The 27677-nt window shown below is 42.0% G+C and overlaps 1 protein-coding gene across 1 annotated transcript in view; it reads left to right on the forward strand.

Moving 5' to 3' along the window:
• Positions 1–7594: 7594 nt before the first annotated feature.
• Gpr156 (G protein-coupled receptor 156) overlaps positions 7595–27677 on the forward strand; it is a 100330-nt gene continuing 80247 nt past the window's right edge. Inside the window, exon 1 of the mRNA XM_048422842.3 lies at positions 7595–7765. The gene's annotated coding sequence lies outside the window, so the exon portion shown is untranslated. The remainder of the gene's footprint in view (positions 7766–27677) is intronic.

Below are 27677 nucleotides of genomic sequence, written 5' to 3' on the forward strand. Positions count from 1 at the left end.
GTCCTCTCTCAGATAGATAGACAGATAGACAGACAGACAGACAGGCAGATGAATAAGGGAAATGTGGTTTGTATGCAATAGAATTTTTTCAGCCATAAGGAAAGATGAAGTCATTCCATTTTCAGCAAAACAAGTGTGACTGGGAATAAGCAGATTAAGCCAGTCTCAGAAAGACAAATCACACATTTTCCCCTCATTTGGAGGTCCTGAACATTATAGGCAAACAAAGACATAGATAAATAGATGACATAAAAGTATATATAAAACTGCCTAGAAGAATAACAGGGAGTAGTTAGATGGGGAAGATGGGAATATGGATATTAGGGTATGGGGTTATGTTCAAAATACATAGAGTACTTCCATTAAAATGGTCTTATGTAACACCATGTAATACAATTTTAAACTTTTTAATTTAAAAGCAGGGGAATTTGAAAAGCTGTCACATTCCCAGATATGCAGAAAGGCACAGCATGTGCAGGGCTGTGTGCAGAACTGGAAGAGACTAAGAAGGTAATCGTGTGGTACAGAAATCTCACAAGCTTGAAAAGCAAGGAGAGAGAGAGAGAGAGAGAGAGAGAGAGAGAGAGAGAGAGAGAGAGAGAGAGAATATCCAGAGGCATCTGGAAGAGTCTAGAAACAGACAGGACATGGCCAGGGGTGTCTTCAGGAGAAGGGAGAACAGGAGAAAATAGTGGAGAGAGTAGAGATGGAGACTATGGAGGGGGGAGTCTAGAAAGTAGGGATCCGAGGAGAGAAGGGACAGGAGGCTAGCATGGGGCTTGGAAATGCATAACAGACATTTGTGAATAGAGACTGTAGGAGGCTGGAGGCAAGCATGGGCTTTGATAAGCAACCACGACCTACATCTGTCAGTAGAGAGTCATATGTCCCTTCAGTCAGAGGCTTGAGAAAAGACTCCTTTTGTCAGACAGAAGCCAGTTTCACAAATTCCTCGGGAAGTCTGGTTTTTTGTGTAACCACCAGGAGTCCTTCTATAGTCTAGGTTAAGCTCATTTCTGGATGTACAGACTGTCTGAGAAATTTCTTCCCAGGTTCACTCAGTGGTGTGTCTCCTTAATCTCCTAGGTGACTCTAAATCTATTCAAATTGGCAATGAAGATTAGTCAGTACAGTTATTGACTCAGAAAGCAACAAAGCCTTTATGATAAAAAGGTACCTATTTCATAATAATCTTTAATCAAATGTTCTTAATTCTCCAAATCAAAAATATAGGCTGTGTTTAAATGCTGACATTAAAAATAGATCCTACTATTCACTGCCTACAAGAAATTCACCCCAGTAACAAACACACATACAAACTTAAAGTGAAGAGATGTAAATATTCTAAGTTCACAGAATCAAAAATTAATCAGGTATAGTTTTTATTCATATCAGACAAAGCAGACTTTGAGCCAAAGTTATTCAAAAGAGATAAAACATGATCAATACAAATTAATAAAGAGAACATCCTTCAAGAATTTATTGATCTATTCAACTTCAAACATGAAAGGACACATAGCTAGAGATACAATAAAAGAATATAGCATCAGGGGGCTGGAGAGATGGCTCAGCGGTTAAGGGCATTGTCTGCTCTTCTAAAGGTCCTGAGTTCAATTCCCAGCAACCACATGGTGGCTCACAACCATCTGTAATGAGGTCTGGTGCCCTCTTCTGACCTGAAGGCATACATGCAGACAGAATATTGTATACATAATAAATAAATAAATATTTTTTTAAAAAAGAATATAGCATCAGTACCCTGCTCTCATAAGTAGATATAAAAATATACCTCCAAAAATCAACTAAGTTAAGATTCAAACTGTTCTGCAGATCAAATGGATTCAACAGACTTCTACAGTATATTCTGTTCAACAACCATGAGATGCATATTCTTAGAAGACCACAGGACTTTCTCCAAAATAGTCATCCACAAAGCATTTCTTTTTTTTTAAGATTTATTTATTTATTATGTATACAGTATTTTCAGTACTCGGCCTGCAGGCCAGAAGAGGGCACCAGATCTCATTACAGATGGTTGTGAGCCACCATGTGGGTGCTGGGAATTGAACTCAGGACCTTTGGAAGAGCAGATAGTGCTGTTAACCACTGAGCCATCTCTCCAGCCCCACAAAGCATTTCTTAACAAAAACAAAATAAAAGTAACTTCACATCTTGTGAAACCAAACACAATTAAAAACTTAAATCAGCTCCTAGAGAGTCTACAAATCAATGAAGACTGAACAACAGTGTATTTTGGCATGAACAGTGGGCAAGTGGGCTTTGGAAAAAAATGTTGAAAAAATATTTAAGGAATTTTTTTAAACCTAGAGTTGAATGAAAATTAAAACACAAATTACCAGAAATTTTGGAATACAGCCAAGAAAGTTCAAGAGGGAAGGTTGGAGCCACAATGGCCTATGTTGAAAAAATCAGAGCTGTCTCAGAATTATTAGCTTATCTAATTATTATTTCAAGGTCTTAAAAAGTGAAGAGCAAAGTAACCCTGAAATTAGTAAGTGGGAAGAAGTAATAAGATCAGGGTAGAAATTAATGAAAGGCAAACTAAAAGAATGATACAAAGGAACTATGAGACAAAGGGTTGATTCTTTGAAAAAATGGCAACCTCTTAACCAAAGTAACCAAAAGAAAATGGGAGAAGACCTGAGTTAATAAAATAGACTGGAAAAAGGGGCATAGTTACAGCAGATCCCACTGAACCGGAGGACACTAGAGAAAATTTTGAAAACACACCTTCCATTAAATGAGAAATATAAGAAAAAAATGGACACATTTGACCTACTAAAATAGTAGTACACAAACAAACTATATAGGGCATTAACAAGCAAAGAGAATTAAGCAGATATGAAGAATCTTGTAATGAAGACAAGCCCAGTGCCTGGTAGATTCACTGCCGAATTCTATCAGACCTTTGAAGAATCACCCAGATACTCACACTATCCCATAAAACAGAAAGGGGAAGAACATTTTCAAAAATGACAGAGATCCCATCTCACCCCATATCTTCTTCTCAGCACCTCATGGAGCCTTCTCAAAAATTGATCACATACTAGGTAACAAAACAAACCTAAACAGATACAAATAAATTGGAATTACCCCATGTATCTTATAAGGTCACCGTGGCTTAAAATTAGAATTCAACAGCAACACTACTTCCAGGAAGCCAACAAACGCATGGAAATTAAACAATGCTCACCTGAATCATCAATGGGTCAAGGAAGAAATAAAGGAAGAAATTAAAGACTTCCTAAAATTCAATGAAAATGACCACACAACATACCACAATTATGAGACACAATGAAAGCAGAGTTAAGAGAAAATTTCATACCACTAAATATCTACATAAAAAACTGCAAAAAAACCCACACTGGTGCATTAACAGAACATTTGAAAACTCTAGAACAAAAACATAAAGCCAGTCACACTGAACCTTATAGAAGAGAAAGTGGGAAGTACATTTGAACACATTGGCACAGGGAATTACTTCCTAAATATAACCCCAGCAGCACAGACACTGAGAGAAACAATTAATAAATGGGACCTCCTGAAACTGAAAAGCAAGGACATGGTCAACAAAACAAAATGGCAACCTAAAGAATGGGAAAAGATCTTCACCAACCCCACATTTGGACAGAGGACTGATCTCCAAAATATACAAAGAACTCAAGAAACCGGTCATCAAAAGAAAAATGAATAATCCAATAAAAAAATAGAGTATAGACCTAAACAGAGAACTCTCATCAGACACTTAAGGAAATGCTCAACATCCTTAGCCATCAGAGAAATGCAAATCAAAACAACTCTGAGATTCCATCTTACACCTATAAGAATGGCCAAGATCAAAAACACTGATGACAACCTATGCTGGAGAGGTTGTGGGGAAAAGAGAACACTCCTTCAGTGCTGGTGCGAGTGTAAATTGTTACAACCCCTTTGCATATCGGTATGGCAATTTCTCAGAAAATTAATAAACAACCTTCCTCAAGACCCAGCAATACCACTTTTTGTAAACCCAAAGGATGTTCAATCATACCACAAGGACATGTGCTCAACTATGTTCATAGCAACATTGTTTGTCACATCCAGAACCTGGAAACAACCTAAACGCCCCTCGACCGAACAATGGATAAGAAAAATGTGGTACATTTACACAATGGAGTACTACACAGCAGAAAAAAAAGCGATATCCTGAAATTTGCAGGCAAATGGATGGAGCTAGAAAATATCATTTTGAATGAGGTAACCCAGACCCAGAAAGACAATTATCACATGTACTTACTCATAAGTGGTTTTTAAACATAAACAAAGAAAACCAGCCTACAAACCACAATCCCAGAGAACTTAGACAACAATGAGGACACTAAGAGAGACATAGATGGATCTAATCTACATGGGAAGTAGAAAAAGACAAGATCTCCTGAATAAATTGGGAGCAAGGGGATTGTGGGGGAGGGTTAAAGGGAAATGGAGAGGAAGGGAGGGGAGCAGAAAAAAATGTAGCTCAATAAAATCAATAAAACTAAAAGTGATGGATCTGTTTTAAAATATAATGGAATTATGCCATCTATAGTAAAATGGGTGGAGCTAGAAATCATCCTGCTTAGGAAAATAAGCTAGCTCTAGGTTGAGTACATGAGTCTGTAGAACGCTTGCAGGAAATCTGGGTTCAGTTCCCAGCACCATAATGGCAGCTCACTAGGATATGCAATTTCCTCTTCTGAACTTGGTGGGCACCAGGCATGCACTTGGTGCAATGTGTACTTGCAGACAAGCACACATTAAATAAAAACAAATCCATTTTTTAAAAGATTACAATCACATGTTTGGGATACAGAAGCAGGAGAACTGCCATAGGTTTGAGTCTGGCCTGAGATACATGCCACATGAGACCCTGTTTTCAGGCAATTATACAATATATGTTTTATTATACACACATATATGTATATATATTAAGTATATAATATGTATTTATTATATCTATATCTATATCTCTATATATGCTTGTATATGAGGATTGGAGTTTGGGGGAATCCCCACCTTAGGGTCAGCTGGATAATTAGATGAGGCAAATCAACAAACATCGATTCAGTGAGAGACCCTGCCTGAATAAATGTGGTGGAGAGAGAAAGAGAGAGAGAGAGAGAGAAAGAGAGAGAGAGAGAGAGAGAGAGAGAGAGAGACTTAAGCTTATTTATTTATTTATTTATTTATTTATTTATTTATTTATTCGTTCATTCATTCATTTTTGAGACAGGGACTCACTCTGTATATTAGGCTGACCACAAATGCAAAGATTCATCTGGCTCTGCCTCCCAAGTGTTGGGATTAAGGCATGCACCAGCATCTCCAGGCTGAGATGCAAACCTTGTTAAATAAAATAAAAACATAGGTGGTCAATGCTCTTAGGGAATGAAGATGAGGCAGAAGTATCCTTGGACTTGTACACTCGGGTAGTTACCAGGGTGACAGGAACACACAGCTCGCTGCGGCGCACAACTCAATTTAGGTCTGGAACAGACAGAATGCTAAGAAGGAAAATTTTAACTCATCTCACAACCTGAATGATAAGATCTGGAAGAATGACGTTGAAGGACAAGACATTTGATTCAGACATTGAAGGGCTGAGGGCATTTCAACAGGTAAAGATGTGGATGGCGGAAGAGAAGGGGCCAAAGAAATAGATGCATCGACAGCCCGGGTGTATTCAGAGATCTGCAGTTGATAAGGCTTGATGGAAGCGGAAAGAGGGTTGGAAAAGCAGCTGCCACTCCGACTGTGAAAGCTTGGACGGTGTTAAAATGGCGAGGTCTAGTTATTGCAGGAGTAGGCGGGTGGTTTGTTTCGCCATGAAAGTGACATATTCTCAAGTCTGTGCTGATGGTGAGGAGACCTGAGGCAAGAGAACCTGTTAGGAAACTAATAAAATGATTCAGCCCAGGGTAATTAAAACTTAACAAGGGCAGCAGTGTGGGAATGCAGAGGGGAAGAGTCCCCAGAATCACTTCTGAAGTAAATGTGGTAGTGCCAGGTGGGAGATGAAAATCGGTGCCCAGTACCTGAGGAACTGCGGGACAGTTTAATGGAAAAAGGACAGAAGGGTGGGAAAAGGGACCGGGCTGGAAGGAGTCCAGTATAGAGGGGCACTGAGAATAAAGGACTCCCTTTAGAGGGATTTTGAGGGAAGGTAAAAGGCCAAAGAGATCAGAAGGGAAGTCCTTAATGTGGAACCACAGGCTCAAGATCCAGCTTTGCACTCTGAAGTGAGCATTAATTAGCCGAGAAAGGTTGTCCTGGAAATGTGTGTGTGAATGAGCGCGCACGAGTACTTACTCGTGGAGGCCCGAAATTGATGGCCTTTGTCTTTCTCAGTTGTCCTCAGCCCTAGTTTTGAGACAGGCATGCGCACTGAACCTGAAACTTACCAATTTAGACTGGCTGTCCAGCAAACCCGGGAGATCTGCCCGTCTCTGTCCCTACACACACACCTCCTCCCCGCACTCCGTGCACTCCCAACTCCGGCCTTGAGATAATAGTCACGGGGCTTTTACACACAGGTGTCAGAACTGACTCAGGTCCTCGGGCATTGTTCCAGCTCCCCCACCCCACGACTCCATGGCCTTTTAAACCAAGTAACTCCAAAGGCAGAGAATCAAAGGGACCTCCTCAACCCCTCCATGAAAATTTCTAACCGTGCAGAACCGGAAGTCACGTTTTGCTCATTTTCTTATATAAAGTGCTTGCTTAATTTCTTTTCTAATACTTTTCTCTTTGATGAAGTGTGTTCCTGTGAAAAGAAGCCTTTGAGTGGCATAGTGGGCGTGTAAAAAGTTAAACCCAACCCTCCCTGCCGTGTGATCTGAACCGTGCAGCCCTAGTCGCTTCCACCTCCTCTCCTGTCCCTAAAGTATGTGGTAAAAATGTGGTGTTTGTGGGACTGAGAAGTGGCTTCCTGCCTGAGCGAATCCTACAGTCATCGCAGTCCCTACATCCTTGTACATGGACACGTGGGTCTGTAGTTTTAGAATAAGACAAATGAAGATATGAAATTCAAAGTAAATTCCCAGGACTCAGCTCACACTCGCTCCCAACCTGGGCCCAAGCCGGGTTTTCCTTAAGTGAGTCCGACACAGGTACATTCCTACTAGCAACATTCTTGTCTTTCTGATTCTAAAATAAGCATAAACTCAATGCAAAGAATCAAAAAGTACAGAAATAAAAGAAGAATAAGGAAAAGGGAAGAAGAGAGAAGGGGAAAAGAGAGAGGGAAGTAGGAAAGGAGAGAGACAGGAAAGGCGTGGGGTGGGAGGGACGCAAAGGCCCGGAGAAAACTAATGGATATCTAATTCTCAAACAACACGAACAAGTTTGGGACCTGAGTCTGAGGAACCAGGCACAGGACCTGAGCATCCTCCTAGACAGCGTCCCTCGGGGCACTTTGAACGCACTGCGAGGAGCTGCCCAGGGGACTGTCGAAGAGAGCAGATGGGAGGATGCGGGTGTAGTGGAGCAGTCTGCGGCGAAGCGCAGAATCGGGTCCTGGCGCGGGGTGGCGCCAGAGGAGGGACGGCGTGCAGGCAGGGGAGGAGGCGACCCGCAGGGCACCGCGCACACCGCACAGCCGCCACTCCTGCTGTCAGCGTGGCTATGGGTGCGTCCGCGTCCCTCCCGCCTCCTTCCAGCCCCGAGAGCCCACCAGAGACCTGGAGAGCACGCTCATCCCAGCCACAGCGGCCGGGGACCCCGCGAGGTGAGCAATGCGCCCTTGAGGACCCCACACGCGAGATTTTGTAAGAGCTCCTGGTGGATGCCGTGTGTCCACAAAACACGGAGCACCCGAATTCTACAGTAAGAAGTAGAGAGGGAAGGGGCACTTCCTTCTCTGCAAAACCTGGGCAGGGTATTCTGGAATGATTTAAGAAATCCAAAAAGTAATAGAGAAGAACGCGTGGCCACGCATCAGGGATGCAGATGGCAATTTGGGAAGGAAAAAAAAAAAAAAGAGGAGAGAGTGCTGTAACTGGGTGTGAACACAGTGTGACTTCTCTGTTTTGTTGAAAGAACGGCAAACTGCTGAAAAAGAGGTTTCAGAACTAATTCCCACAGTCTGGAGATTTCCAAGCTTGACCCCAAATCTACCCTGCAGGTGCAAGCTCCTCCGGAGGGCAGGGCAGCAGGCTGCTGTTCCCAATCCTGACTCTGAAGTCTGAGAAAAAAGTTTTACTACACTGTGTACGATGTGTGTGATGGCTTTGTTCCTGGGCACCAGGGGAGTGCCCCAGGCTCCCGAGCGTCCTTGGATCTGGCCAGCACTTAGAAAGCTAGGCACCACGTGCTGCTTCCTTAGCTTTCCTTGAAATGCTACCATTTCAGGAGTAAGATCCTTAGGGGAGGATGGCATGGCTGTTCTTACCCATATACTGTTGTTCTGGGTGCATGCATGATGAATAGGTAAATTGTACCCTGACCCTATAATGAATTGATTTTTCCATTGTATTCTTTAAACGTGATTTAGAGGGTGACATGGTGTGCACACTTTGGTGAAAAGAAAAGGTTTTCCGGTGGGAGTTTAAAACCACCTTGTGTGTTGGTGTGTTAATTAGGCAGCCAGGTGGGTAAAGAAAAAAAACAACCTTTTTCTCCACCAACAGCTGGATTCTCCCAGCAGTTGGAGTACTAGCCAGGCTTCCAAATTTGTAAATTATTTGCTTGTATTTAACTGCTGCTGAAGGAACACTTGGGTGTATACAGATAAGTAAAGGAGAATCGACTTGTCTGGGGCCTTCAGACACTTGGAGTCTGGGTTATAACGTGCTTTGGTAAACTTAGCTTAAATCAGGGCTCTCTCAGAAAGGGTGGTGTTGCTCTCTGGTCCTCATTTTGCCTAATTCCCTTTTGGGATGACTACTGTATCTGGCATATTCTCTTTGTTTCTCTGCCTCTCACCTCCAACTTTCAGCTTCTCTCTGTTCCCTGATGGCCCAGAGTTGGCCTGGTCAGAGGCAGAACAGTGATAGTCTGGAGACAGACGTGCCCTGGTCTAGGGAAAATGGAAATGTCCCCCAGCAGAGACAAGGAGGGTAAACAGCAGGAAGCAGCTTCCAGCCTAAAGAGCGGAAGGATGGTCAAAGGAATGGGGTTGCCTGCAAAGAAGAGGCCTTGGACACATTGTTCCACGAAGAGGGCTCCTACATTCCACTGACTCCCTATTTGTCCTTAAAGGTATTTGAAAGTGGTATTGGAAGAAAATGAGGCTCCTGAGAAGTGTACCAGCTCCTCAGATTTACCTTTTAAAAAATCTCTGTGTGCCTGCGTGTCTGTATGTGTCTGTGCGTCTGTGTGTGCAGGCACAAGCAGTCAGAGGATGCCACAGGTGTGGGTTCTTGTCTCCACCTTGTTTGAGGCAGGGTCTCTGGTATTTGTTTGCTGTGTGCACCAGGCTAGTTGGCAAGAATCCAAGGAGTCTCCCATCTCTGCCTCTCCCCTCCAGGCCTGAATGCACTGTAACATCTGGCTTTATTTGTGTTCTGGGGATCTAAACACTTCTACAGCAAGCAGCTTACCTACGGAATGCATGTTTCGTTTCAGATCTTGAATGTTTTCCAGGGAGTAACTTGGGCCAGTGAAGCACAGAAGCGGAGAAGTGCAGGCTGACTTGAACAGAGAAACTGGACTTGATAGTTGAACAGAAAACAGATGGAGCCCTTGTTTTCAGAAAGGATTGAGAGCTATTGGTGTTTAGTTTCTGATGAGTTTGCTAAAGGATGCTGATCACAAGTGCAAATCCCTCACTTCTTTCCCACCAACACTTTATTATGAGAAATTTTATATATACCCAGAAGTTACCTACCTTTCTTTTCATAAACTTTTAATAATCTTATTTTTAAAAATTTATTGCTGGGTGGTTGGTGGTGCCTGTCTTTAACCCCAACACTTAGGAAGCAGAGACAGGTGGATCTTTGTGAGTTCAAGGTTAGCCTGGTTTACAGAACTAGTTCTAGAACAGCCAGGGATACACAGAGAAACCCTGTCTCAAAAAAAAAAAACTGCTTATTTTTATTTTTTGCATGTGAGTGTTTTTGACTACATGTATGTCTGTGTGCCATATGCATGCAGTTCCCATGGAGAACAGAAGAGGGCATCAGATCCACCTGGAACTGGAATTACAGGTGGTTGTCAGCTACCACGTAGGTGCTGGAAATGGAACACAGGCAATCGGGAGGAGCAGTCAATGCTCTTAACCACTTACCCATCTGTCTAGCCATTTTAATTATCTTAAAACATAAAAAAAATAAGAGTTTGAAACTCAGATGTATGTGACCCAGGCCTGGACAAAGGTTAAATCAGAAACTGATTAGGAAAAGAATATTAGAAAGATATTTTTGAGAAAATATTAATTATATTATATAAATTTTGTTCTTGTAAATCTCTCATAACAGACAACAGATCTCTTGATTTGGGGGTGTTCTCTCTCTCTCTCTCCCCTCTCTCTCCCATCCTCCTCCAAATTTAAGGTAGCATATGTGGTAAAGAGACAAGAGGAGGAAACGCACACTGATGCTATTCTTTTACTCACTCATTCATTTATTGAAGCAGGGTCTTTCTATGTAGTCCACGCTGACCTCCAATTCCCAATCCTCCTGACTCAGCCTCCAATGCAGGAATTACAGATGTCTTATTCTTAAGACACCAGTTGGAGTTATCACTCCCTCCCCCATGTAAAACCCTCCAATAGCTTCAACTCACACTTGAATAAAATCCAGTCCTCTATCAGAGGTGACCACAGCCCTGCATGATGGGGTGTGCTTGACTCCACTAGGTCACATGGCTGTGGTTTTCACTGCTGAGCTCATCCCCCCTGATTCTTGTGGCCTTAGTGAGAATGTCCCTGGCATTTGCCACTTTTCAGTGCTGTATCTCTGTCTCTGTCAACTGGACAGATCCTCCACTGGAAACACCGTAAGAGCTAGAGATTTTTGTTGTTGTCTTATGGCTATGTTCCCACTTGGCAAATGATAAGCAATTAGCAGATATTACTGAATCAATTAGGTAATGAATAACACAAAGCCTTATCGCTTTCCCACCAGGCTTGTGAAACCAAGTTTTAAAAAAAATGGTAAAATACTAGAAGTCAGGTAGTCAATACTTTACAGGTAAATGATGGTCTGGAGATCAGTGAACTCCTTTATCTTACTGGTGTTCCTAAGCTTTGCCTGCTGGAAGTCGGTTCAGTTCTGGCCACACAGCCCAAGCAAAATACACAAAATTTCCCTCCCTCAAAATTTCCTTCATGCCTTTTTCTAGCCGCCCCCACCATCCGGAAGTGGTAGATTCCTCCTGCCTGGATGTTAATGGCTCCTGCACCCACGTAAATGCATTTGCGTAGATATCCTCTTTGTCTGACTTCTTTTTGCAGCAGTGTCTGTGAGAGCCATTGTTGTTATTGAGTATATCAATAGGATATTTCCTTTTATTGAAATAAAATGAAAGCCACCTTGAAAGGTGGTGTCCGTTGTATGAATATTACTGTTATGTTTATTCATGTTCCTGTTGATGGACACTCAGGTTGTTTCCAGTTTGGGGCTATTTTGAATAAAGCTGCTATGATTATGCTTATAGATTCTGCCTCTGTTTAGTCCTAAGTATTTCACTTGAAATAGAAAATCCTCCTGTGTCCCTGTGTGGAGAGACGTATGGCAAATTGATGGGTTCAGTGACAGGCAGTGTGGTGTCCTTCTGGAGATGTTGCTACTAGGAACTGATCTGCCTCATATTCTGGTGGGGCTCGCGCTTGAAAAATGAGCACCCATGCAAATCAGGGGAGCCCTCAGGTATTCCGTAGATGTATTTTAGGTCCTTAAAGAGACAGTGTGCCATGCCTCCTCCCTCACTGTTATATGCCCCTCCTCCTCTCCAGCTTCCCAGTCCCAGCACAAGCTGACGCTAATCAGCCTCTGAACACTATGCTACTGAGGTGTTAAAACATTCATGAGAAGGAGTCTTGTTCAGAACCTGATCAAATATTTATGTGTTTCCATGGGGCATTGGTTTCCATCTAGATTTCTTCAGGCGTTTTTCTGAGCTTTTTGTTATACTCACGAGACATACAGACAGATGATACAGCCTCAGATGATCCCGTGCTACTGAGGCCAACCTTAGAGCACCCTGCTCTCTGGAGACAGAGATAATTAGCACACAGAAAACTATTAGCTTCCCGTGTGTCCACATCAAGCATGCACTGTTGAAATGGCTGAGAAGAGAAGGGCTTGTTAACGTGATTTGGAGGGGTCAGCGAAAAGAATGCGCTAGAATGAAGGATTCATTAAAGTGGGATGCTTACACCTCAAATGCTAGGATGAGGGGATCACTCTTGTCCCAGGCTTGTCTCTTAAAGAAACAGAGCATTACATTCCCATCTCTTTTTTATAATAAAAAGCAGGGGATTAGGCACCACAGGTTGAAGGAATTGGGGCAACGATTCTCAAGACTGCTTCCGGCTTATTTGTGGGCATCATCTTTTTGGGGGAACCTGAGAAGGCTGGGCACTGGCCACATCCTGGCATAGTTGGTCTCTTTGCTCCTGTCCGGTGTTTGTGGTATGGAAATGTCTGGTGTCTCTTACACCTGTTTAAGGTATTGACAGAACAGAGGACAAAGTTAAATTAAGGGGAAAAACAGTTTAGGACCAGGGAATTGAGGGGGTGGTGTATCTGACTTGTTTAAGGTGGATCCTTCAATTTGGCTCCCTGGAACTCATAAGAATTCTTTGGGTTTGAGAAAACAGGAGTTTTAGACATATGTATTGTATAAACGGTAGCATATTTATGTCAGAATGACTGTGACAGATATTTTTGCACAATGAAAAGTATTTTTAAGACTATGGAAGGCAGCATGAGAGAGAAATTTGATCTAAAATTTGTTTGGTGAGGCTGTTCTTTTAAACCGGCAAAAACTCTCGCTGTCACACTGCATCAGAGATCTTTGAGAAGGATAAAATTTTACTTGAGTTACTGATTAAAAAATGACAGAGAACTTAATTGGTTGGCAGCCAGAGCTACTCTTCAGGGTCCTCCATGGTCGCTGAAGGTCACATTTGCCTTTTGCTGTTTAGCGCAGGGTCTGCCAGACTCCAGAAGATCCTGTGGGCTGAGAAATCTGTAGGAGGACAAGCCTACCTTGACCTGAGCAGCTAGCCTGTCGATTCCAGCGATTCTGTCCACGTCAGGAGATCTTCAGTTTAGATGAAAGGCAGTTTTGCCCAGTGGTCCGCGCTTGGCAGTTGAAGTGAATTGTGGATGGACGTTGTTCTGTGCCCATTTGTCTTCTGTCTTCTTTGGAGGAAGCAGAGTGCTCCTGCTAGGAGCCAACCTGTCTCTTTTTGTTGTGAAAAGTTTTTTAATAATCAAATATTTAAATATCACATTTCCCAGATCTCTGAGCAGTTGAGGTCTGTTTATTATGTATAACTACAGTACAGAATCTACCTGGAGGGCTGGGTCTGAGCTTGACCGAAATGACTCTCAACGTAACAGGTAAAATTTACACTCATAAAAAAGACAGAAAGAAGAAGAAACTGCTTGCAATAGAAGGTTAATGGCAGAACTGACAATAGTAGAGACCATCCTAATATATTTTAAATGAGGGTTGGATTAAATATAAGGTATTTTTGTAAGAGACTTAAAAGTATATGCCAGTTTAAAACATGAGATTTATTGTTTTTGTAGTCTGAAGTGAGATGAATTAACAATTATAGCAGTAAGTACAGGTGCATTAAGTTACATGTATGAACACACAAACAGAGAGTGAACAGGAATTGGGGAAAGTAGGTGGACTTGGTGGGCTCTACCCAAGGCACGCCACTGTGCAGAACAGACATGTAACAGAGTCAACAAGAGGAATTTAGTGGAAAAAAAAATAAGTAAACAGAGTACACTTCAGTAAAGATGGGAGAACCTGGTCACCTGACCTGGCTCAGTGGTAAGGTAACAGAGTTAACAGTGGAGAACCAGGCAGGGAATACCTCAGTAAAGCTGGCAGAACTTGGTCAGCTGACCTGGCTCTCAGCCAAGATGGCTGTGAAGTCACCTGACCCCAATCAAAATGGCAGTGGTCACATGTTGTATGGAAAAGCCACAATTTTTGAGCTGCAGGGATTTTAAGCTTAATAAGAGAAACCCAGAGGTGTGATCCACCCTGTGGCTAAGCCGCCATGCCACAAGCTGCAGAGGGGGGCAAAAGGCTGGAACCAAAAAAAAAAAAAACTGCACCATGCCACAGATGAAATTGGAAAAAGCCGGGGAACTGACATGGATAGCTTGCTACCCACAGCTGAATTTGTGAAAACCAATGAAACACCACTAGGCACACTGTGAGACGTCTCTCGACTGTGGCGGGGTGTGAATTAGTGTAAACATAGCAGGGACCCGTGGGCCGGGCGTTCCCTGACCCCAGGTGGGGTGTTATGGCCTGACTGAATCTGGTCGGGGTGACTCAGAAGTCAGAGAGGCCAGAGGCTGCTCTGAGTGACCTTTTATGGCGAGGAAAAAAAAAGGAAAAGAAATGGGAAAAAAAGAGAAAGAAGAATCTGTCGGATGCCCCACACAGAATGTGCAGGCTGATTGACCCCAGGTCAGTCCAAACATGATTTTAGCTGAGGGAAGGAACCATAACAGAATGGGGGAGACTCACCAATAGAAATCGGTGGTGGGAGTAGGAAAAAAAATTGGTTCAGAAGTCTCGTCATGGTACCAATGAAATGGATTTGCTGTGAGTCTCAGGCAGCTTGCTGAGGGGTCGAGACCATGCAACAGGTACTAAAATGAAGGTGGCTGGTCCCCAGGCTTGTGGTGGCTGGCTGGTCCCCGGCGAACGGTGTGGGCAGGAGGCGACAAACAGATAGGTGGTGGGTGGGAGACACAGAGATCGGTACACAATATAGAATGAAGTTGGACATTTATTCGGTGTTATGGAGGGGGAAGGAAAGGGGGGAAGCGGGAGGGAGAGAGAGAGAGAGAGGCAGAGAGAGAAAGAGAGAGAAAGAAAAGGGGGAGAGAGACTACCTTTCTGAGAGAGGGGACAGAGAGAGAGAGAGAGAGAGAGAGAGAGAGAGAGAGAGGCTGAGGCTGCAAGCAGGAAGGAAGTGGGCATGGCTTGTCTCTTAAAGAGACAGAGCATTACAGATGGATGGATGGATGGATGGATGGATGGATGGATGGATGGATGATATATAGATGACAGATAGAAAGGAAGAAAGATAGATGGTAGACAGATAGAAAGGAAGAAAGATAGATGGTAGATGCATGATAGACAGACAGACAGACAAATAGAGACAGATAGCAGGCTAGCAGAGAAAGCTAAAGGCCAAGGTATTGATGGGACTTTAGTCTGTTTGTCATAGGTATCCATGTAACTTTTGGCCAGAAATTGGGTCAGATTTTGAGTCATTCTTGGTATATGCATCCAACATAGGCAAAATCTTGAGATATGGTCGTAGAAAGTACTTCCAGACTATTCTCTGATGTCCTGTCCAGTCTAGAGAGAGGCTCGGTGCAATCCAATCTAAGGGAGGTGACAACAGGAGGTTAGGTTCCCTTAATATATTACCAGACAGGACCAGAGCAAGTCTCAGTACCCACCTTACTACTCCCAACAAAATGCAAATGCTCCAAGTTAAACAGGATTTAGAGGCTGCATGCTGATTCTCAGCTCTATCATAATTCCTTTACTTAAATGAGGGTGACTGGGGCCTAAATACCCCTTCATCCAGCATCTGTCAGCTGAGGGTTAGTAGGTGTGGTGGTCTGAATGACAATGGCCCCACAGGCCCAAGGGAATGGCACTACTGGAAGGTGTGGCCTTGTTGAAGGAAGTGTGTTACTAGGGGTGGGTTTTGAGATCTCGGATGCTCAAGCCAGGCCGACTGTGTCTCTTTCTTCCTGCTGCCTGCCCTCAGGATTCAGAACCCTCAACTCCTTCTCTCGTACCATGTCTGACTGTGGTACATGCTTCCTGCTGTGATAACAATGGACTAAACCTCTGAACTGTAAGCCAGATGCAATTAAACACTTGCCTTTAGAAGATTTCACAGTAATAAAATCCTAAGACAAAAGCAACAAAAGGCTAAGCGATGGGGCTGCCAAATCATCATCCTAGTCCACCAGACTGGATTGTGTCAACAGCTAGGAGTGGAACCAAAGTCATGTGCATGATGGCCCCTGGACAGGGCTGCCAGCCACCTTCCTTCAGGCTGCAGGTTCCTATTCAAAACTGACCACACTTTTTATCAAACTGGGATGTTGATTTTTTTTAACCTGGAATGAATATTGGTATGAGGGATGTTAAGTGTGATAGCCTTCCACAGTGATGCTGTGCTGGGGACCGTAACAGAGGAAATGATGGTTCTGGGACATCAGACTTGGGAGTAGCAGTTGGGGAACTTTGGATCCATAGCCATCCTTGAGTATCTGAGACAAGCTGGTTCAGAAGCCCCTGTGGATACCGAAGTCTCCAGATGCTCACGTCTCTCATGTGAAATAGTGTAATATTTGCATATAGCCTGTATGCATCCTCTTGCATAATTTTAGATTATTTATGGTACCTATTACAATGTAAATAATTCTATATTTTGTTGTTTAGGGAATGATGACAAGAAAAAAAAATCTATGCACAGACACAGTTTTCCTTTCCCCAGTATTTTCAGTGTGTGCGCAACAGAGTCCATAGATGCAGAACCTTTAAGATAGAAAAGGCTGGCTGTATGTGGATTAGCCAGAGCTCTGGAGTCAGGGACAACAGTTCCCACAGATAGAGAAGGCTCACTGTTTGTGGATTAGCCAGAGCCCTGGAGTCGGAGAACGTATTTCTTGGAGTGAGAACAGGAAATGGCATGGGAAGGTCTCAGGCAGAAACTTCCATTCAGGCTGGTTGAAATTCTTCTCTTGCTATGATGGCACGGCAGCGTTCCAGAGTGACACTGTGTGCACTAGGCTTCCCATGGCCACCACCTCTGCTGGAACATCAGGCTGTCCATGGGCACTGCCGGCACTCCGTCATGGATTCCTGAGGGTAATTGGAAAGACCTCGAGAGAAAAAGCAAAGGTGAACATCTTAACTAGGAAATGCCAAGAGCCTGAAAGTGTGGCCTGGGCTGAAGGTGTGGTAAGGACTTGAAAATGCCAGTTTAGCAAGATTCTGGATCAACAAAACTTTTCTTGGAGGCTAGGCATGGTGGCATATGCTTTTAATCCTTGCACTGAGAAGACAGGCCAATCTTTCTGAGTTTGAAGCCAACCTGGTGTACATAGAGAGTTCAGGCCAGCCAGGGCTACTTAATGAGACCCTGACCCAACTCCAACCCCCCCCCAAATAGAAGTCAAGTAAGTGAACTGGAGAGATGCTTAAGACAGCTCTGTTCTTCAGGGGCCCACAGCTTGGTTCCCATCACCCACATGGTGGCTTTCTGATGTAGGAAGTCCTTCTGTATATGTGTTGTTTTTATTGGTTAATGAATAAAGAAACTTTCTTGGCTGTGGTAGGACAAGAGAGTAGAGCTAGGCAGGGAAAACTAAACTGAATGCTGGGAGAGGAGAGGTAGAGTTTGGAGAAGTCATGTAGCCCCACTGGAGACAGACACTGGAACATTACCTGGTAAATCACAGCCTCGTGATAATACACAGATTAATGGAGATGGGTTAATTTAAGATATGAGTTATCCAGAAATACGCTTAAGCTATTGGCCAAACAGTATTGCAAATAATATGGTTTCTGTGGCATTATTTTGGGACTGAGCAGCCAAAAATGAACAAGCAGCCTCCTACAACAGCTCTCTACTACCTGTAACCCCAGTTTCACGGGGCCCAACACCCTCTTCTGATCTCTACCATCTCTAGGCAGGCATATGGTGCATATACATGCATGCAAACAAAACACTCATTCAGATAAAATAAAAATGTAAAGGCAACATAAGAGGACAGAGGAGGTATGGTTTGCACTGGGTAGGACTGTAGGAGAGAAATGGATGCTGGAAAATGAGTGAGTAGGTAAAAAGTTAATTCTTCGGATTTTCAGCTTAAAATGTTTTGAATTCCACACACATATCTGTCACACCACACACACACACACACACCAAGATCCTGTAAATGTCTATTAGAATGAAACCAAGTCACAGAACCAGAGCCAGGAATGAGGGCCATTGCTTGCCCAGTGCCATTCTGGGGATGAGAACTGGAAGGCCCTCGGGTGTTTGCCAGATCTGCTCAAAGTCTCTTCCACAAGACCTATCACGGCCTCTTCAAGCCTGAGAGGCCATGTTGCCCCACAGCTTCATGAGAATTCCTGCAGAGGCTGGGCCAGCTCTGTATGCCCCATCTCTGGAGGAAGCAAGCAGAGCCAGCAAAGGCCGTTGGGGGTTGGAGTGGTGGGATTCCGCAGACAGAAGCCTAGGCTATTCTTGTCCATGCCTCTGCTGGCTGCCCATGGACTCTGGCGGCCTCCCGGGAGGCTACACGTAGCCGAGACATTGGAGTAGTGATGATTATCATTTCTCCAGCGCTCGGATTGTCCGGTAGCACTGGCGACTCTGTGCTTTAATTGGCTTCTCTTGAGTGACATGAGGTGAGTCCTCTCTCCAGGAGAAGTTTCTCTCTGCCTTTGTCCACGAGGATCAATTAAAAGCAAATGTCAGAAAACCACATGCACCACTGGGCTCTGGGGACTGGTCTTACTTGCTATTATAAGTTTTCAGGTCCTTTAAAACGTTAAACCATGTTGAATTTTTTTGAATTTTTAAATTACAAATTAATACTCACATTATACAATGAGTCAAGTAAGAAAGAGGTATATGAAAAGTGCTATTGAACCTAAACTTTGTGTATTCGCTTCATTGTGGGGAATGTGTCAGAGGTTCAGTGTGAATGCTTTCTTTCTAGTTCATTCCAAACCAGTTATTATGAATTATATTTTATTTTATATGTAAAAAGAATAACAACATACCAGTTACTATTTTCATTTTACTTATCATCACATTATGTGCATATTCTAGGTTAGCACATATAAATCATCCAATTTGCCATTAATAGAAAATTTTCCTAAGTTCTCCACTGATAACTATTCGTGCTTACCTCCAGATCCTTTGCTTTTACACAACAAACTGTGCTATATTCAGTATACGTTGTCTCTGCACACAGTTTGAGGGGTTTGTTTGTGTTTATCTAGTTTTTTTTTGTTGTTTTTTTTTGTTTTTTGTTTTTTTTTAAGCAGGACTGAAGGTTGAACCTAGGGCCTTATGCGTGCCATGCAGGGCTCTACCACTGAGCTGTGTCCCTAGTCCCCATACACGTTAGTTTCCGTTTCTGTTGGAGAGATTCCACAGACTGGCATTTCTAAACCAATGGGAACACACACAATTGTAATTCTAGGGTGGATGAGGGGATCCTTGCCACCTTTTATCTTTCTCCCCCTACCTTCCTGCAGGAAGACCCGTGTGCAGGAGAGCCTATGGAAGACTCTCTGCCAAGTCTGGATTATACCAGCTCAGCGGTAGGGAGTCTGCCGGTCTCGGTTTCATTGTATCTAGCTCTTGCTGTTGGTTGGCCAGACTGTTTATAATTCCCTTTGCTCATTTATTCCATGCTGTGGAGTAGAATTATACACAGCCTTCATCTGGGGTGGGGGTGTGTGAGGGGCAGTGTGTTGGGGAGGGCCGGGCTTTCGATAGTTTCCCTGCTCTCCCAGCAAGCCGGATCTGCTGTGTTTATAGCGTGCTTTCTTCAATGGTTTCCCTGAGAAAGGTCCTTGCGTTCCTGTCTCAGTCTTCTTCCATTTTCAGGATTTGGGGGAGCTTTATAAGTATATAGTCAATCAACTGTAACTGATTATTTGACATGAGGATAATTACATGCGAAGCTTGGGGTCGGAGCTTAAGGATCAGCGCCAAGCAGCAGATGTGAGCATTTAAACAAATGGTTTTTGGGAACCCTGGAGTTAGGAATGAACTTTCCAATGGAACTTGGCTTTCAGTTTTAGTTTTGCTCTTGTTGTGATTTGAAATTTAGTCTGTTGGGTCAGGGAAAAGCAGAACTCCCAACCATACCAGAGATGGCGAGACCAGCAGAAGGCCCCTGAGGGAGGCTGCTGAGTACAAGTTAGCAAGATCCAGCTGACAGGAAAATAGCGAGATGTTTAAGTCCCCAGTGAAGGCGGTGTGTGGACGAGGACCTGTGAGCTAGCAGACATGTGGGAATTTGTGACCCTAACCTTAATCTGCACTTAAAATGATAATGCTAGCGATTAGGGCCTTTCCCGGGCGGTCGGTTTCCTGGGAACACTTCTGCAGGCTGCTAAAGAAAAACTGCTTCCAGAGGCTGTAGTTCGGGCTTAGGAGCTTCAGAGTAGATTTTGAATCCCAGATTGAACACTAAAATAACAAAACAGAATAGAAATTATTACAACTAATTTCTATAGACAAATGTTTAAAGCTAGTTTTCACAAAAACATTAGCTTTTATGTTAAAATGTATTTTACATAAGCTTATAATTTTCAAATACATATTCTATGATAATAATAAAATTAGTGCATCTGTCTTTTATAACTTAAGGATTCTATTCTGTATTTTTCTTTCTTTCTTGGTTTTTCTTTATGGAAAGTGTTTCTTTATGTAGCCTGGGCTGTCCTCAAACTCACTCTGTAGACCAGGCTAGCCCCAAACTTACAGAAATTCATCTGCCTCTGCCTCCTGGGTACTGGATTAAAGGCGTGCACCACCATCACCTGACTCTATTAAGTATCTTTTTTTATATTGAATACAGTTTTTATCTTATTTATTGTATTTTATTTTTCTCTTTATATACTTTTTATTGATTTTTATTGAGCTCTACATTTTTCTCTGCTCCCCTCCCTGCCTCTCCTGTCCCCTTGAATCCTCTCCCATGGTCCACATGCTCCCAATTTACTCAGGAGATCTTGTCTTTATCTACTTCCCATGTAGATTAGATCTATGTATGTCTCTCTTCGAGTCCTCATTATTGTCTAGAATCTGTGGGATTGTGATTTGTAGGCTGGTTTTCTTTGCTTTATGTTTAAAAACCACTTAAGAGTGAGTATATGTGATAATTGTCTTTCTGAATCTGGGTTACTTCACTCAAAATGATATTTTCTAGCTCCATCCATTTGCCTGCAAATTTCAGGATATCATTATTTTTTTCTGCTGTGTAGTACTCCATTGTGTAAATGCACCACATTTTCCTTATCCATTCTTCAGTCAAGGGGCATTTAGGATGTTTCCAAGTTCTGGCTATGATAAACATTGTTGCTATGAACATAGTTGAGCACATGTCCTTGTGGCATGGTTGAGCATCCTTTTGATATATACCCAAAAGTAGTATTGCTGGGTCTTGAGGAAGGTTGTTTATTAATTTTCTGAAAAATTACTATACTGATATCCAAAGGGGCTGTACCAGCAAGCACTCCCATTAGCAATGCTACCTTTTCCCCACGACCTCTCCAGCATAAGTTGTCATCAGTGTTTTTCATTTTGGCCATTCTTACAGGTGTAAGATGGAATCTCAGAGTTGTTTTGATTTGTATTTCTCTGATGGCTAAGGATGTTGAACATTTTCTTAAGTGTCTTTCAGCCCTTTTAGATTCCTCTGTTGAGAGTTCTCTGTTTAAGTCTATACTCCATTTTTTTTATTAGATTATTTGTTCTTTTGATGACCAATTTCTTGAGTTCTTTGTGTATTTTGGAGATCAAACCTCTGTCTGATGTGGAGTTCTTGAAGATCTTTTCCCATTCTGTAGGCTGTCGTTTTGTCTTGTTGACCATATCCTTTGCTTTACAGAAGCTTTTCAGTTTCAGGAGGTCCCATTTATTAATTGTTTCTCTCAGTGTCTGGGCTACTGGGGTTATATTTAGGAAGTGGTCTCCTGTGCCAACACATTCAAGTGTACTTCCCACTTTCTCTTCTATGAGGTCCAGTGTGGTTGGCTTTATGTTGAGGTCTTTGATCCATTTGGACTTGAGTTTTGTGCATGGTAATAGATATGGGTTGATTTTTATTCTTCTACATGTTGATATCCAGGTATTCCAGCACCATTTGTTAAATATGCTTCCTTTTTTCATTTTATATTTTTTGGTTCTTTGTCAAAAATCAGGTGTTCAAAGGTGTATAAATTAATATCTGAGTCTTCGATTCGGTTCTCTTGGTCCTCCTGTATGTTTTTATGAAAATACCAGGTTGTTTTCAGTATTGTAGCTCTGTAGTAGAATTTGAAGTCAGGGATGGTGATGCCTCCAGAAATTCTTTTATTGTACAGAATTGTTATGGCTATCCTGGGTTTTTTGCTTTTCCATATGAAGTTGAATATTGTTCTTTCGAGGTCTGTGAAGAATTTTGCTGGGATTTTGATGGGTATTTCACTGAATCTGTAGGTTACTTTTGGTAAGATTGCCATTTTTACTATGTTAATTATACTTACCCAAAAGCATGGTCTTCTTCAATTTCTTTCTTCAAAGATTTAAAGTTCTTGTCACACAAGTCTTTCACTTGTTTGCTTAGAGTTACTCCAAGATATTTTATGCTATTTGTGGCTATTGTGAAGGGTGATGTTTCTATGACTTCTTTCTCAGCAAATTTGTCATTTGTGTAAAGGAGGGCTACTGATTTTTTTTTTTTAGTTAATCTTGTATTCTGCTACATTACTGAAAGTGTTTATGAGTTGTAGAAATTCCTTATTAGAATTTTTGGGGTCGCTTATGTAAACTATCATATCATCAGCAAACAGTGAGACTTTGACTTCTTCTTTTCCAATCTGTATTCCTTTGATCTCCTTTTGTTGTCGTATTGCTCTAGCTAAGACCTTAAGAACTATATTGAATAGATAGGGAGAGAGTGGACAATCTTGTCTTGTTCCTGATTTCAGTGGGATTGCTGGGGGTTTCTCTCCATTTTGTTTGATGTTGACTGTTGGCTTGCTGTATATTGCCTTTATTATACATATTTAGGTATGTTCCTTGTATCCCTGTTCTCTTTAAGACTTTTATCATGAAGGAATTGTGTATTTTGTCAAAAGCTCTTTCAGCATCTAATGAGATGATCATGTGGTTTTTATTTTTCAGTTTGTTTATATGGTGGATTACATTGACAGATTTTCATATGTTGAACCATCCCTGCACTTTTGGGATGAAGCTGACTTGATCATGGTGGATGGTTTTTCTGATGTGTTCTTGGATTCGATTTGCCAGTATTTTATAGAGTATTTTTGCATCAATGTTCGTGAGTGATATTGGTCTGTAATTCTCTTTCTTAATAATGCCTTTATGTGGTTTGGGTATTAGGGTAATTAAAGCCTCATACAAAGAGTTTGACATTGTTCCTTCTGTTTCTATTGTGTGGAACAATTTGAGGAGTATTGGTATTAGATCTTCTTTCAAAATCTTGTAGAATTCTGAGCTGAAACCATCTGGTCCTGGGCTTTCTTTTTGTTGTGAGACTTTTGATGACTGTTCCTATTTCTTCAACAGTTATAGGTCTGCTTAATTTGCTTATCTGGTCTCTATTTAATTTTGGTAAGTGATATTTATCCAGAAAGTTGACCATTTCTTTTAAGTTTACCAATTTTGTGGAATACAGATTTTCAAAATGTGACTTGACGATTCTCTGTATTTCCTCCATGTCTGTTGTTATGTTCCCCTTTTCATTTCTGATTTTAATTTGGATATTCTCTCTCTGCCTTTTGGTTAGTTTGGATAAAGGTTTGTCTATTTTGTTGATTTTCTCGAAGAACCAACTCTTTGTCTCATTGATTCTTTGTGTTGCTTTCTTTTTTTTTAATTTTGTTGATTTCAGCTCTTATTTTGATTATTTCCTGCCATCTAGTTCTCTTGGGTGAGTTTGCTTCTTTTTGTTCTAAAGTTCTCAAATGTTCTGTTAATTCACTAGTGTAGGATTTTTCCAGCTTCTTTATGTAGGCATTTAGTGCTATGAACTTTCGTTTTAACACTGCTTTCATTGTGTTCCATAAATTTGGGTATGTTGTGTGGTCATTTTCATTGAATTTTAGTAATTCTTTAGTTTCTTCCTTTATTTTTTCCTTGACCCACTGATGATTCAGGTGAGCATTGTTTAATTTTTATGTGTTTGTGGGCTTTCTGAAATTAGTATTCCTGTTGAATTCTAATTTTAGGCCATGGTGATCCATTAAGATATATGGGGTTGTTCCAGTTGTTTTTGTATCTACTGAGGCTTGTTTTGTTACCTAGTATATGGTCAATTTTTGACAAGGTTCCATGAGTTGTTGAGAAGAAGGTATATTCTTTTATGTTTGGATGGAATGTTCTATATATGTCTGTTAATTCCATTTGAGTCATAACATTTGGTAGTTTCCTTATTTCTCTGTTAATCTTCTACCTGACTGACCTGTCCAGTGGTGAGAATGGAGTGTTGATGTCTCCCCCTATTAGTGTGTGGGGTTTAATGTGTAATTTAAGCATTAGAAGTTTCTTTTACATATGAGGGTGTCCTTGTTTTCGGGGCATAGGTGTTCAGTATTAAGATTTCTTCTTGTTGGATTTTTCCTGTGACTAATATGAAACGTCCTTCTTTGTTTCTTTTGATTGATTTTAGTTTGAAGTCTATTTTGTTAGATATTAGGATAGTTACACCAGCTTGTTTCTTAGGTCTATTTGATTGGAAAATTTTTTCCCAACCCTTTACTCTGATGCAACGTCTGTCTTTGAGGTTGAGGTGTGTTTCTTGTATGTATGCAGCAGAAGGATGGATTCTATTTTTGTATCCAATCTGTTAGCCTGTGTCTCTTTATAGGTGAGTTGAGTCCATTTATATTAAGGGATATTCGTGATCAGTGATTGCTATCTCTTGTTAATTTAGTTTTTATTGTTGATGATGCTATTTTGCATGTTTTCCCCATCTTTGGGATTTGCTGTTGTGAGACAATCAATTATCTGTATTTTTGTTGATGTAGCCAACTTCTTTGGGTTGGAGTTTTCCTTCTAGTACTTTGTGCAGGGTTGGGTTTGTGGCTAGATATTGGTTAAATCTGGTTCTGCCATGGAATATCTTGTTTTGTCCTTCTATGGTGATTGAAAGTTTTGCTGGGTCTAGTAGTCTGGACTTACTTCCGTGGTCTCTTAATGTCTGCATAACACTTGATCTTCTGGCTTTTATTTTCTCCAATGAGAAGTCAAGTATAATTCTGATAGGTCTGCCTTTATATGTTACTTGGCCTTTTTTCTTTGCAGCTATTAATATTCTTTCTTTATTCCTTATGTTTAGTGTTTTGATTATTATGTGGTGAGGGGACTTTTTTATGATCCAGTCTATTTGGTGTTCTGTAAGCTTCTTGTATCTTCATAGGCATATCTTTCTTTAGGTTGGAAAAGTTTTCTTCTATGATTTTGTTAAATATAATTTCTGTGCTTTTGAGTTGAACTTCTCCTTCCTCTATATCTATTATTCTTAGGTTTGGTCTTTTCACAGTGTCTCATATTTCCTGGATATTTTGTGTTAAGCTTTTGTTAGATTTAATGTTTTCTTTGACTGATGAGTGTATTTCCTCTATTGTATCTTCAGCTCTTGAGATTCTCTCTTCCATCTCTTGTATTTTACTTTTTATGTTCACATTTATGGTTCCTGATCATTTTCTCATGATTTCTGTTTTTATAATTCCTTTGGGTTGTATTTTCTTTATTGTCTCTAATTAAGTTTTCAAGTCTTGAATAGTTTCTTTCATATGTTTGATTGCTTTTTTAAAAATTTCTTTACGAATTTACTGATGTCTTCCATTTTTTGTTGGTCTTTTCCTCCATTTCTTTGAGGGAATTTGTCATTTCCTTTTTAAGGGCCTCTAACATTCTCCTGAAGTTATTTTTTAGGTAATTTTCTTCTCTTTCATCTATATTTGGTTGTTCAAGACTTGCTGTTGTAGATTTTACTGGTGTCATGTTGTTCTTTGTGGTGTTGTGTGTATTCTTACCTTGTCTACTCATCTTTTCCTCAAAATGGTGTGGTTGGGACTGTCTTTAACTCTGGTGATTAATCTTCTAGGTGCCAGTGGATCCAATGCTCAGATGGTTGTTCCTCATGGTACAGTCAGTGCCACGGTTCTAGTTACCCCATTGGTCACTCCGTGTTCCTGGAAGTCACTCTGTGCTCCTGGGGTTTGCTCAGCTCCCATGGCTTTGGCTGTCTCAGACCTGCACTGGACTAGATTGCTGGCTCAGACCTGTTTCTGTAAATGTCCCTGATCTGGATCTGCTCCTATGGAGTCCCTGGCTTGGGGTTGGTTCTACAAAGGTCTCCTGCTCTGAACTTCTCCCTCAGAGGTCCTAGACTTAGGTGTGCCTGGACTCACAGAGGACCTAGCTCAGGTCTACTCCCTCAGAGGTCCCAGACTCACACCCAGACCCGCAGAGGTTTCTGGTTCCTGCCTACTCCCTTGGAGGTACCAGACCAAGGCCTGGACCTGCAGAGGTTCTGGCTCAGGCCTATTCCTGTAGCATGATGGGGGCCTGCTTGTTGGGGTATCTGTCCTGCCCGGTACCCCACAGCCAGCAAGCCCCAAAGAAAATCACACAGAGAGTCTGCATTAATTATAAACTTATTAGCCTATTAGCTCAGGCTACTTATTAGCTCTTGTAACTTATATTAACCCATTATTCTTATCTACATTAGCCACATGGCTAGGTACCTTTCACAGCATGGCAGATCACATGTTGCTCCTTTGGTGGCCTGGGCAGAACTGCGGAGGGAGCTTCCTGCTTCCCAGAATACTCCTGTTCTCATCGCCCTGCCTCTACTTCCTGTCTGGTTGACCCACCTATACTTCCTGCCTGACCAATCAGTGTTTATTCAAAATAAACAGATTGGCAGAATACAGACAATTCTCCTGCACCACATACCCTCAGAAGTCCCAGACTTGCGCCCAGACCCACAGGGGTCCTGCCTCAGGTCTACTGTCTCAAAGGTCCCAGATTCCGGCCCAGAACTGCAGAGTTCTCTGGCTCTGGCCCACTTGCTCAGGACTTGTGTCTGCTCTTGTGGAGTTTGCTGTATCGGGTCTGCTCCAGCCCAGGTTGCTGGCTCAGTCCTACTTCTGCAAAAGTCCCTCATCTGGATCTGTTCCCTCATTCACTGTCCCAGACCTAGGCCAGGGTCACTCCGGCACAGAACACTGACTCAATTCTGTTCCTATGGAGTTTACTGCCTCAGGCCTGCTCTGGCCTAGGTCGCTGGCTCAGTCCTACTCCTGTGGATTTGTTACCTCAGGCTACCTTAGTCCAGCTCACTGACTCAGACCTGCTCTGACCTAGGTAACTAGTTCAGTTCTATTAAGTATCTTAATTAGTGCTGTAGTTAATAGTAAGGATGGTCATGCTGTATAGTATTTGTACCCATAGGGTAAAAATTGCCTTTATTTTTAAATTACATTTCTTTGTGTGTGCTCACCTGCAGCCACAGAGTGCATGTCAAGATCAGGGATCGAGTTGAGGGACTTGGTTGTCTCTTTCTACCATGTAGGGCCCAGGGATTGAACTCAGGGCTTTAGACTTAGCAACAGGTGCCCTTACCCACTGAGCCATCTCACCAGCCTGTAAATGTTCTTTAAACTGTTTTGTCTTGTGAACAACAATAACAACAACAACAACA

The sequence above is a fragment of the Myodes glareolus genome, chromosome 2 (assembly GCF_982192425.1).
Source record: "Myodes glareolus chromosome 2, mMyoGla1.1, whole genome shotgun sequence".
NCBI classification, from domain to species: domain Eukaryota; kingdom Metazoa; phylum Chordata; class Mammalia; order Rodentia; family Cricetidae; genus Myodes; species Myodes glareolus.